Source organism: Macrotis lagotis, chromosome 5 (assembly GCF_037893015.1).
Source record: "Macrotis lagotis isolate mMagLag1 chromosome 5, bilby.v1.9.chrom.fasta, whole genome shotgun sequence".
Classification (NCBI taxonomy): domain Eukaryota; kingdom Metazoa; phylum Chordata; class Mammalia; order Peramelemorphia; family Peramelidae; genus Macrotis; species Macrotis lagotis.
Window position 1 is genome coordinate 202,428,824 of NC_133662.1, and position 13,876 is coordinate 202,442,699.

General features: G+C 35.6%; 1 pseudogene; it reads right to left on the minus strand.

The window, feature by feature from the left end:
• Positions 1-2,279: 2,279 nt before the first annotated feature.
• On the minus strand, positions 2,280-13,676 carry LOC141489448 (large ribosomal subunit protein uL15 pseudogene; annotated as a pseudogene).
• Positions 13,677-13,876: the final 200 nt, after the last annotated feature.

Below are 13,876 nucleotides of genomic sequence, written 5' to 3' on the forward strand. Positions count from 1 at the left end.
TTTTTCTCACTCTCTTGGATCACCCAGCTGCTGAGTGCCAGAGGCCTTAGTCTCCAGCTAATTATAGAATTTTAATTGACAATTATGCAGTATACGTCAATAGGGCATGTGTTCCTAGGCCACCAGTGCATATTGCAGGTGCAGTAAAAAGAATGAGGCCAAATGCAGAGAGCATCAATTACCTGATACATATTCTTTGACGTGTATTTTTGTTAATGGAATGCAGCAAAATCTTGGTACAATAAATCCTGTGGGGCCGGATGGGAAAGCTATATATAAGATTTTATGATGTCTAAATTTTACTGAGATTGGTGAATGGTCTGGAGTGATTTAGAAACACTTCTACTATTTATGGTATTTCTCTGTCAGCTGTTTGTAAGGAAGTTTCTATATATTTCCTATCCATTTTGAATATCACCATTTAAGAAAAGATCAATAGAGTTATAACAATAGTCTTTCTCCAATTCATGGCCTATCTAATCTCATTTAAGTTCCAAATAACATCTTATCTTCTTCAAGAAACCTTTTCTATTTCTCTTTAATATTAGTGCCTTCTCTGTAAGACAGACTATCTCCAATTAATCTGGTCTATATCTTGTTTGCTCTTGGTTTTTTGCATTTTTCTCTTCCCATTAAACAGTGAACTCAGTGAGAGTAGAAACTGATTTTCACCTTGGTCTTTTTTTTTTTTGATCCCTGGAACATAATAGGCATTTAATAAATGCTAATTATTAACTTGGTTTGACTTGAAGATCACCCTGTGAGACTTTTAGCTTTCTAAAGTAGAAAAAGTCAATGCAGAAATGATCATGTTACTGTGAACATTAAACTTTGATCAACACTTTGCCCTTGTTCCTCTGAATAATAATAATAGTTTTTTGTTTTTGTAAATGAGGCTTTACGGTTACCCTTCCCTTCAATGATCAATTATGGTATATACATAACTATGGGTCTTAAAGGCTATATTAATTGAATAACAAAGTTCTGGCAATTTCCACAAAGTTAGAAAATCTTAAGTTTAATGCTAGCAATACTGTGTTTTCTAAGAAAAAGTCTAAGTACAAAGAAGATCATTACCAGTAGATTAAAAGTGGCCTTTAACCCTAAGTGGTTCACAGAATCATAGTTTTGGTTCCATTGACGAATATTAACTTAGTTATTGACCCTTAATGTGACATCCAAATGTTCAGTGTTGAAAAGATGGACATTCTTCTGGAAGAACTAGATTATATTGATCTTAATATTCTCATTATAAATAAACCTAGAAAATAAGAAGAAAGTTAAAATTAAGAAGGAAGAATGACCTACAAATTCTGGAGAGTGAATTAAGTAACTAACAGAGTTTATCATGAATCCAAGAGCTCTGGGTAAGCATTTATAAGATAATCATAAAAATACAATAATAATAGCTATCATTTATATAATGATTAAATGTTAACAAAGTATTTTTTATATATTATTTTTCCCCTTCCTTTTCCCCTCTTTGCTTGTGATTTCATTGGTGTCTGATTTCCACTGGAAGGTTACTAGGGATATTAATAGTTGAAATGCCTTGTAGGTGGCTTAGTGGATAAAGCATCGGCCTTGGAGTCAGGAGTACCTGGGTTCAAATCCGGTCTCAGACACTTAATAATTACCTAGCTGTGTGGCCTTGGGCAAGTCATTTGCCTTGCAAAAACCTAAAAAAAACCCAAAACAAACAAAAAGAAATGCCTTATTCCTGGTAACACAGCTAGTATGTAAGTCAGAGATACATCTCCTTGGCTTCATCATAGGTTTCTCTTTACTTATGTAGCCACAATTCCATTTAATGACTTTGTTATCTTTCGCCTGATCTATTATAGTAGACTCCTAATTGTTTTCCTTTTTTTCCAGTTCCTTCCATCTTCAATTCATCCTTCACAGTTTCCAAAATAATCTTCCTAAGACAAAGATCTAACATTGGTAGTACCATGTTCAAAAATCTACCGTGGTTCCTTTTGATGTGAATTAAATAAAAACTCTTCAGCCTGGCATTTAAAACCCTCTCAAATCTATTATTTCCAGTATTTTTTCTCTTGCTTCTCTTTTAGATATCCTACCTTCCAATGAAATTCAGCTATATTCGGCTTTCCAAACTTGCTACTCCATCTCCTGCTCTTGCCTTTACCAGGCAGTGTCTTATTCCTTTTTGCTTTTTTGCTTATTCCTTTTTATTTCCAATGGTCTACTTTTCTGAACTGAGTAGATGGGGAAAGAGTGCTTAGGTTTCAATTGTCCAAATAAATGTGTGTGCACACGCTGATGAGTTCTAGTCCTATGATGGCAGGATCATAATGTATTTATTGTCTCCTACTGCTCTAGCACCCTAAGCAGTGCCTGGCTGTCCTTCCTCTTTATCTCTATATCCTTATCTTTCTTTTAAATTTTTTTTTTTTAATAAAGACATTTGTTTTATTTGGCAACATTGGATTTTTATGCCACTAAGACACAGGCTCCACCAACCCCTTTAATTTTTTCCTCTGCTCTTCTGCTGAAGAACTTTGCCTTCATGATGACTGGCTGCTTGGGGAGTTTCTCTTTTCCTGGGACTTTGTAGTACCCCAACGCACAGCATCAAAGATAGGGGCAAGCCCCTCCTTGGTTGTGGCTGCATTCATCCTGGTCTGCTCACTAACCAGTGTCCACAGCTTATCAAGGTTACCAGTTGGGCAGTAACTTTGGTTCTTCTTCTTCTTCTTCTTCTTCTTCTTCTTCTTCTTCTTCTTCTTCTTCTTCTTCTTCTTCTTCTTCTTCTTCTTCTTCTTCTTCTTCTTCTTCTTCTTCTCCTTCTTCAGGTGGTAGTGCCTCACACCAACTTTCCTGAAGTTACCTGGATGATATTTGTTGAAATTGATTCGGTGATGGTGCAGCCCTCCCTCATTGCAGCGGCCTCTGGGATGATTCTGGTGCTTGCATTTGGGCCCGTGGCCGTGGCTCACATGCCCGTGGAGTTTCCACGTCTTCCTTTAGTTGGGATGACCTGTCGCTGGCCGGTGGAAAAGAGAAAAGATTTTAAAATGAAAAAAAATTATCCTTAATTTTCTTGAAGGTATCAGTTCTTGACTAATATTTTTCTTTCTTCCCCAAATGTTGATGCTTTTTCTTGATAAAAATAAACAAAAAAATCTCCACAACAGAAGGTTTTTACTTTTCAGATGCTTACCTATGATGCCTTCCCTTCAAATTACCCCTAGGGCAGCATAAGCTCCTAGAGTCAGGATCTGAAAAAAAAAAGATTAATTTAGTAAAATGACAACAAAAATGCACATTAAAATGATAAGGTCATATAAGGTCTTTGCTGTCAAACCATTCCAGGCTTATACTCTGTTAAACAGTCTTAAAGAAACTTTAGCAGAAAACTGTCTGGTGTATTAGACTGGAAAAACCATTTGGGGCTGATGTCTCTGTTCAGAGTTTTCATTTCAAGCCTGTCAGAAGCAAATATATAAATCTCATTATCCATCTACCTGTGGTCCTCCTTGATGCTTATGGTAAGAGGTTCACTCTCTCCAAAGTCACTCTGCACTGTTAATTTATTTTTGTAAATGTTTCTCCAGGTTGAACAAAAGATAAGAGTTTATTAAAATAACGGTGATGGGAAAGATTTGAGGGGGAACTTGGTAGGGACATTAGCATTCCAGGCTCATGTTTTTGACCTTAGGGTGGATGTCTGTCTGTTAGAGCAGTAGGAGACAATAAATGCAGTATGATCCTGCCATCATAGGACTAGAACTCATCAGGGTGTGCACACATATTTATTTGGACAATTGAAAGCTAAGCACTCTTTCCCCATCTACTCAGTTCAGAAAAGTAGACCATTGGAAATAAAAAGCAATAAATAACAAACAAAGTGTTTTCTTACTTGATTTATGCCCCCAATACTGCAAATAGAACACAAAATGAAAATACTGTTTGTTTGCAGAGCAATTTCTTTTTAAAAAATTGGAAAAATCCCTAGCAAATGGGCTGCTTCTAAATCAAATCTGTTAGTTGAAAAGGCTATATAGAAGATGTGCTTTGGTTTGACATGCAGAGTGAATGGAGGAATGAATTTTAATTGGGAATTACCTTGATAGGTTCCAGTTTTGCATTTTTGTGAGTCTGTCTTCTACTCATATAGATGGCAAATCATCCTTCCCCCATCCCATATCATTGCTTGTCTCCCCTAATCATTGAATGGGTGTTGCTTCCATCAAGCTGAGATCTGAGAAAGACCTTAACTTAAAAACGTCAAAATCTTCCATTACATTGGAGACTCTCTCATCATCCTAATTTGTATCTTGCAACTGGACACAGATGACTCCAGAGGAGAGAGTCAGGCTGGTGACTTAGCCCAGCCCTTCCTCACTTAAATCCAATTCAGTTGCAAGTCATTGCATCACACCTTCGATATCATGATTTTCTTTCAGAACAAAGGACAAACAATAACAATATCTTTCCACAAATCATCCATAAGGGATTTATCCAAACCAGTAACAGCCTTCTTCTACTTCTTTTAATTTTTTTAATGGGCACTAGGGAAATATTTGATTTTCCATCTGTTATCCTATACTCTTGACACATGACCATTCTACCTCCAAATCTGATAATACAATCCTTTAATGAAATATTTCCCCCTTCTTCCCACTTTTCCTATGAAAGTTATCTTTGGCAATTTTTTTTACATCTGCTCTTCATATTCCCTCACTTTCTGTAAATCACAGATCGAGTATCACTTTCTATGTGATGTCTTTATTGATCCTTGTATCTGTTAGTACCTTTACTAACAAGTTTGTATTCAATTACTTTGCATTTATTTCATATTCATATTTATATATATGCCATATTTTAAATTTTATTATTTTATTTTGAATTTAAAGTAAGGTGTAAAGAACACCAAACAAAATGGACATTTCCATATATAAAGAACAGAAAAAGAAAATGGAAATCTCATATAGTTTGTTTTTCTTTTATGTATATAATAAATCTAATGTATATGTTGCATTCATAAATTTTCTTTCCTTTTATTTTTTGTTTTTCTCTGGCATTAAAAATGCTTCAATGAATCTTATTTCTCTCTTTTTCTTCTAATAACTCGTTTACTAATCAACCCCTTAATGGTCAACTTCTTCTTTATTCTTTATATAGTTCATCAGAATTTTGTTATTTATCTACTTGTTTCATCAAGAGAACGGAAGCTCATTGGCTACAGGAATAATTGAATTTTGTTGTCTTTGGATCCTTGATGCCTGGGATATCATATTTAATAAATTCTTGATTGAATGTTTTTTAGGTCATTTATAATTCTAATTCTTGTGAGATCATAGTGTTTCATGACTGTTGCTTATATAATGGCACTGTGAGAATATTGATATTTAAAAAGTTTCACCTTTGTAAACGTTAAAGGTTTGGAATGAATGAGAGCACCATGCAGTTTGACAAATGAGATACAGCTTGATCTGTTCATCCTAATCACTTCAGAACCCAGCTCATTGGCTAGTAACGGCACCTATTTAAGCCATATAAATTAATCGTCTACTTTCAATTTCATTGATAAGATTGAAGCCCCCTGGGACATGAACCACTTCAGCTTTCTTCCTTTACTCTTCAAAATTTCTCAGCATCATCATATACTTGCTAATTCTCCCCCCTGTTCATGGAAACAGTTATCTCTCATCCTCCCTAAGGCATTTAATCCTTTACTTGCATCTTTAATTTCTTTGGCTTCCTCTTCCTCCAAGACCTTACTTTAGCAATGATTCAATCTCTTTCTGACATCTTCAATTTCTGTCTACTAACTCCTTCTGTGATGCTCAAAAATACACTTATTTCTCCAATCCCATTCTATTTTAGTTAGTTATCTACAACCCTGTCTTTTTTTGCAATTTAATAATTGCAAATAAATATGAATATTTTGATATATAAAGAACATGGAAGAGGCTGTATAAGAAACTGAGTGTCTATTATATTTAACTTGTTTTTAAGAAGTCTATATTAAATTGAACAAGGTAATAAAACTGCTCTATTATATTAGATTTCTGCACTTTTTTTGGTTTTGTATTGTGTTAAAAGTTTTCATGGTATCCTGTTAAGAAAAGAATTAAATAAAACTATCTTTTTGATAGACAACTAGGTGACTCAGTGGATAGACTGCCAAATCTGGGGTCAGGTAGACTCATTGTCCTGAGTTCAAATTTGTCCTCAGACCCTTGCTAAGCACTGTGACCCAGGGCAAATCACTAAGCCCTATTTGATGCAATTTTTTCATCTGTCATATGAGCCGGAGAACGAAATGCTAAACTACTTCTCAAGTGACAAGAAAATCCTAAATGGGTTCATGAGGAGTCATATATGACTGAAAATGACTGAATAACAAAATATACAGGATACATACAAACTGACTGAAGGTCATTTCAGAGGGAAAATACTGATAGGTGAAGGAATCAAAAAAGACCTCCTACAATAGTAGTTACGATGATTCATGAAATAAGCCATGGAGTTTAAGAAATGAGGAGAGAGAATATTCTAGCTAAGTGAAAAACATTTCCAAAACAAAGGAACTAACATTATAGATTGAATGTTTCATGTAAGGAATAGTACATGATGCCAGCTCATAAAGATCATGAATGGGAGTAAGGATAAAAACAATGGAGAGGAATTAGACCTAGAAATGGTAATTTGAAAAAAAGGATTCAAAAGTCCCTTCATTTTCCAGATAAGGAAACTGAGTCCCAGAGACATGAGTCTTACCAGATCCATGTTGAAGAGTCTATAAGTGACATTCACTAATTTTCAGCTCATGGAACTATGAATGGGTCCAAACATTCTGCAAAAACAATTTAGAATTATTTGAAAAAAGTTACTAAATAGTTTTTACCTTTGCTCTAGAGTGATCCCCAAATTGGATTCATACACAAAGCAGATAAGTGACAGAAAATTATCACATGTATTAAAATATTCACAGAATCAGTATTTATGATAATGAAAACTATAAAAATATTTGTCCCCAAACAGGGATAAATTCACAAAATGTATAGTCTGACACTGAAAGAATGACTATATGAAAGACTTAGATATGCACAGAAAAACTTGTATGAACCAATGTAGATTGAGGAGAGCAGATACAAACGCAATCATTCTTTTGTAGGAGGAGATTCTATGTTTTACTGATATAAGAAAATTCAGTTGTGGAAACTCCCTGCACCACAAGCCAGTACGGAAATGTAAGTCATTTGTATTACATTGATTTGTGTAGAGTATTGAGGGGGTCACATCCTTAGTGTGTGTGTCAGAGGTAGAATGTATACCCAGTTTTTCCTGACTCTAAGGTTACCAACTCACCATGCCAATCTGCCTCTTTGATTCCAGATTATTGATATTAAAATACCTAAGTCTTAACAAATGATAAATTTGTACATGAGCAAAAAGGTTTCTCTTTTTCAGTCATTTTCCATCTGGTCTGATTCTTTGTGACCCCATTTGGAATTGGCAGAGCCACTGGAATGGTTTGCCATTTCCTTTTTCTGTTCATTTTGCAAATGAGGAAACTGGGACATACAAGGTTAAGTGACTCACCCAGGGTCACACAGCTAATGTCTGAGGTCAGTTTTGAACTCAGCAAGATGAGTCTTCCTGACTCCAGGACACATACACTTTATCTACTGAGCATCTAGCTGCAAATCCTGTGTGTTAGCATTTTTATATTGTTATTCCCATTAACATTTAAGCTATTTGAGAACAGGGACTATTTTTTAAGTGAACAATGCTTTGAACATTTTTCTGTAATTTTAAATGAACAAAGGATTTATGAAAATTGAAAAGCCTCTTCCAAGCATTTGAAATTTCTAGGCATATGTCAAATTTATCCAGCATCCCAAAATATTGAAAGGTAATAGGATTTCATCATTGAAGCCATGGCACCATAAAACAGCTGTTACTTTATTAGTCAGTGACCTTACATAGACAAACCAATTACCATATTGTAAAATCCAAATTTGGTTCTTCTCATTTGAGCCTATAAAGATCCAGTATGTGTCCTATGATGAATCACTCAAACCCCACCAGGCCAAACAGAGTAGTGAACAAGTTGGATCAGCTGCTTTGTTAGTAGCAGAAGTGACAGCATCTGGAGCATCTGTGTGAACAGACTGCCCTGAGGTACTGTAGTTTCTCTACTCATGCAGGGTTGGAAAAACAACTTATCCTTGTCAGACATGTGACAAGAGAGTTATCTTCTTTATTATTGTATGTTCTGCAAAGTGACAGTTAGTGACTTATTTGACTACCAACATAGTCTACTTTCTTACATCAATTAATCAATTAATCAATGAACAAACATTAATTAAGTCCATGATATGTATTCATGAGACTTTCCCTAAAGAGAAATACTGTCCATGCATTTTCATGGACTCAAAGTATGTTCTTTTTTTTCCTATCAGAGTTAAGATGCTGAAGTAAAAGTAGAAGTTGAAGATTGTGATGAAACATTCAGTCATTCAAGCTTTCCAAATCCTGAGATGTCAAATAAACCCTATGACCACAGAATCAAGAAAAAAACAAAACTACCTAACTCTGACTTTGATTCATGAAATGTATCCATTACAGAATTCAGGCTTTTTTTTTCAGGTAACACATATAAAATCATTGATTAAATATTTTTACTTAAAAAGAAAATATATTGGCAGTATGTGCCTACTTTTTTATTTTGATAATTTGATATATCCGTGGTTGCATTGATGTAGATGTTCCCTCCAAAAGTGTAGGTTACAAATCATCATTGTACTTGATTCATTCACTTTCCACTATAAATCTTAACACAGAGTCATCAATATCCTAGGAACCTTTTTCTAATTCTCTTTGTATTATAATGCTATTGAAGAAGTGCACATATTTTTTTTGCCCACAGCAAGCTTACTTGCTTTTCATAGAACGATAGAATTTGAGAGTTTGAAAGAATTTCCTTTTGCAAACTTTTATGATGTAGTTCTCTCTGTACTCCTTGATAATCTTTTTTTCCTAGTTTTTTTTAAATGATACTACTCTTTCTGGGTTTCTACTTTTCTGACTATTCTTTCTCAGTCTCCTTTGTTGGAATCTTCCACCAGGTCAGTCTTGTTAACCATGTGTGTTCTCTTAGGCTATATTGACTTTCCTTTTTTCCCTCTGTATTTCACTTGGTGATTTCTTCAGCTCTCTTGCATTTGATTACCAATTCTAGCCAAATGATTTTGCTATCTTTTTATGTAGCCTTAACCTTTCCTGACCTTCAGGCACATATGTCCTTAACCTTGACATCCAACAAACATCTTAAACTCAACACATCCCAAACTGAGCTCATTATCTTTTCTTAAAGCCTACCCCTTTTTCTAACTTTTCTATTGTTGAGTAGATTCCTTAAATCATCTCAACTTAATCTAGCTGTCATCCTTGAATCTTCATTCACTCTTCCTCTATATCCAATTAGTTGTCCACTCTTGTCAATTTTACCTTTATAACATTACTTATATAAGCCTCCTGTCTCCTCTGAAACTACCACTTCCATGGTCCAGGGAGGTCAAACCAGATATCACTTCAAACATGGACTATTGAGATAACTTCTGGTTGGTCTTTATGACTCAAGTCTCTCTCTGCTTCATTTTGTTTTTCATTCAGCTATCAAACTGATCTTCCTCAAATGTAGGACTGACCATGTCATCCTCCTATATAAATTTCAGTGGTTTTCTTGCCTCAGCACCCAATATAAAAATTCTTTGCTTTTCTTTTAAAATCCTTTAAAATGAGACCCTTTCCTACTTCCAATTTTCTGAAGCTTTACTCTCAACAAACTATGATCCAATGAAACTCATTTTATTTCTGTTCTGTTCACAAGACTTTCCATTTCATGGTGCCAGGCATTTCTACTGGTTGTTTCCCATGCCTAGAAATCTTACCTTTCTTTTCTTTATCTCCTAGCCTCCTTTTAGTCTTAACTAAAATCCCATCTTCTGCAGGAAGGTAGTCTCCCGTAATGTTAGTGCTTTGCCTCTGAGATCATGTCCAATTTATTTATTTTGTTCAATTTATTTACATGTCTTATTTGTACATAGTTTTTTCCACATGTCCCTCTGATTAGAGTTTAACATCTTTGAGTTCAGGGACTCTTTTTTGATCTTCCTTTGTATTTCAGCATTTAGTAAATTGCCTAGTATATATTCAGACTTAATGCTTGTTGCTTTGACCTCAGTGATCTTCTAGTCCAATACATTCAAGAAGGAATCTTCATTATAATATACCTGATGATTAGTCATCTGACCTTTACTTGAATAAGACATCAAACTAAGGGAATTTATTACTTCTCTAGCAAGCCATTCCTTGCTTTAGTGGTTAGGAACAATTTCCCAAGATCAATCTTCAGATTGCTTCATTTCTGGTCATAAATCTCAGACCTCACCATCAACAGACAGATAGGCACAGGAGCCCTGAGAATGGCAACTTTTTCTAGATCTCCAGTTCTGTTTTCTTTTCAACCCTCACAGTCATCATTTGAGGAGGGCAAGTCCTGTGGATAAGGGGTGAGCTATTCTGACCACCTTCCAACCTACTTCCATCAAAAGAACACAAGTCAGAGAAGCAGAAGGAGCAAGCTCCTTGATGGAGAGAGGGCAGAGTGCTCCAGGCAAATCAAACCACTCCCATCATTTTGTTACCATCTCTAAATCCTGATGAAGACAATTCAGGACCTTGAACTTTTAGGAAGAGTCATATTTTCAGCAAAGTATTCTCAGTCATCATTCTTTTTTTTTTTAGATTTTGCAAGGCAATGGGGTTAAGTGTCTTGCCCAAGGCCACATGGCTAGGCAATTATTAAATGTCTGAGGTCGGATTTGAACCCAGGTACTCCTGACTCCAAGGCCGGTGCTCTATCCACTATGCCACCTAGCCGCCCCTCAGTCATCATTCTTGAAAGAGTTTTATGGAGACAGTCTGGCACCTTCTCCTGCTGGTGCTCTGGGTACAGCTAGCTACTTAGAAAGAAAAGTCTTGCTTACAAAGTCCTTGATATTGTCCAATAGTTCAAGAGTAGAAACTAATTTTTTTGACCTCAGAAATTCCATTAAAGGAAAGACATTATTACTTGCTTTGTTGCTGTATCCTGAAGACCATGGAACTTTTCAACCCAACTTGAGGAGGCTGAAACCTTTCTTATATACTGTCTTCCCTATTATCATGTGAGATCCTTGAAAATAGGACTATCATATATTTTTCTGGTGATATTCATAGCACTTGGATAGTGCTTTGCATGTATTAAATGCTTATTCATTTATCCATGGCATGTTACTTCTCTTGTGTAGGTTCTGGCTGGTTATATGTTATAGCTTACTCATGAATATTATGCATTTCTTCACTATCCTTTGAATGATTCTCAATTTTAATCATCCAGTGATTACTGAATTCCATTACTCAAACCATATACAACCAATGAAGGTATGTGGTTGGATAAAAGGTGTACAAACAGAGCTTCAGGCCACTAAAAACATAGTTCAATTTAGGCAAAGGCAATCTTGTCTCCTTTTCTTCCCCTCCTTATTTCTATGACCAATTCATTGTTTTCATTCTGTTCCTATTGAAGGTAAATGTAAAAGTAAGTAGATGGCGCAGCAGATACAGTTCTGGATCTGGAGTTAGGAAGACCTGAGTTCAAACTCAGACTTAATCTCATAATTAATATGAAAAAGAGAGTAAATATAAATAATACTAGAATTTACCTCTCAGGATTGTGAGAATAGGATGCAATAATATTTGTAAAATACTCTGAGAATCTTTTCCACATTTTACCTGTTCTATCACAATGGTCTTTTTTTTTATTTTTAGTTTTTTTTTTTTTTTTACAAGGCAATGGGGTTAAGTGGCTTGCCCAAGTCCACACAGCTAGGTAATTATTAAGTGTCTGAGTCCGAATTTGAACTCAGGTCCTCCTGACTCCAAGGCTTGTACTCTCTCCACTGTGCCACCTAGTCACCCCACAATGGTCTCTTAAATAATTTTCCTCACTTTCTCTCTTAATCCATAGCTATTTATACATGGTATGAACATAGTTTTTTATACATTGTCCTCCATTTGATTGTTAACTTCTTGAGACAGGAACTGTTTTGGCCTTTCTTTACATTTTGAGGACTGAACATAGTGTCTGGTATACTGATATTGCTTAGGTCATTATAGTCATGAATGAACTTTTTATTTTGGCAAGGCAATGGGGTTAAGTGACTTACTTAAGGTCAAATAGCTACACAATTATTAAGTGTCTGAGGCCAGATTTGAACTCAGGCATTCCTGACTCCAGGGCTGGTGCTCTATCTACTGTGCCACCTAGCTGCCCCATGAATGACTTTTTTGTAACCTCATTTGTAATATTTTTAGTAAAGACATTAAAGAGGTTTTCATTTCCTACTCCAGTTCATTTTACAAATGAGGAAACTAAGATAAACAGGGTTAAGTGACTTGTCCAAGATCATATAGCTAGTAAGTGTCTGAGGCCAAATTTCAACTCAGGTCTTTCAGACTCCAGTCCTGGTTCCCTATCCATTGTACCACCTGCCTGTCTATCCAATAGTAGGGACTACTGATATAGTTATCAAAGTAATTTTCCTTAATTAAGATGAAAATGCTCCTTCTATGCTCAGTAAACTTCATTGACTCTCTCAAATCTAGAATCAAATATAATTTATTTGACTTTTATAGCCCCTTATGGCTTAGCCATATCTTGTCTTTCTAGACTCATATATTACCTCTCTCCTCTTGATGCAGGGAATTATGAAAGAAGGATGCAGGGAGTTATGAATATAGGGGATATGAAATTAGAAATAGATTTTGTAATCCTTTATACTATTTAACTTTGTAAAAATGTTATCCATTCCTGTGATGTAAATTAACTCCTATTTTTCCATTGGTAAATGTAAAATTTGGAGTGTTTCCTCATTCCCAGTCCCCAAATTCTAACTTTTTTACCTGGTTTCAGTCATTTAAGAGGAGAAGGGATTTCCCCTTTGCTCTCAGTCTCCAGACCCTTCAGTATCCAGAGAACGGGCAAGACTATAAAAACCTAGCCTAAACTCCCCTGCTGGCATACAGACTAAAGTCTCTGCTCAGCTGGCACGCCCTGGCTGTCTTTCTCATTGTCTCTCTGTCTCCCAAACAAATCTTGCCTATTCTTTTGTTATTCACTCCTGTCCTCAAAATACTTGTTGCTTTTCTAGGAAGAGAAAAAATTTTAATCTGTATACTTTGCAGGCTCCTATAATAACTCCTGAACAGTTTTTTTTTTTTTTTTGCGAAGTCATAGAATAACATTTTATTGCTAAAAGGGACTTTTATATGTTGTAAGGACAAGTAGATTCATGACAAAGAATTTGTACGTATTTGGCTCCCTATGGCATCTAGAATAAAAACCAGACTCCTTAGCCTAGAATTCAAGGAGCTCCAAAGCCTGGCTCCAATTCCCATTATTCCCTTTCATAGACCGCACACAGTTTTAAATCCCAGGGATTTAAGTGAATTCTTTCACCATTCAAAACTCTCAATATTAAATTTGGCGATACCAATCACCTGGCAACACTCACACTTGGTCAAACTGTTTCCTTACATGTGGCATTCTACCTTCTGTTTCCACTGGCCTAGAATCTCCACTCCTCCTACCTCATGTTCACTCTTCTTTTTTCAGACTTCCTCACTTTCTCCAAGACTCAGCTTAGGCTCCATTTTTATGAACTGCTTCTCCTGATCTATCATCTAACTGTTCTTTACCACTCTTCTCAAATTTCATTCATTTAACTACTTTGTATTTATGTCCATGTTGTCTAGCTCAAAAGAATATATGCTGGGCAGCTAGGTGGTGCAGTGG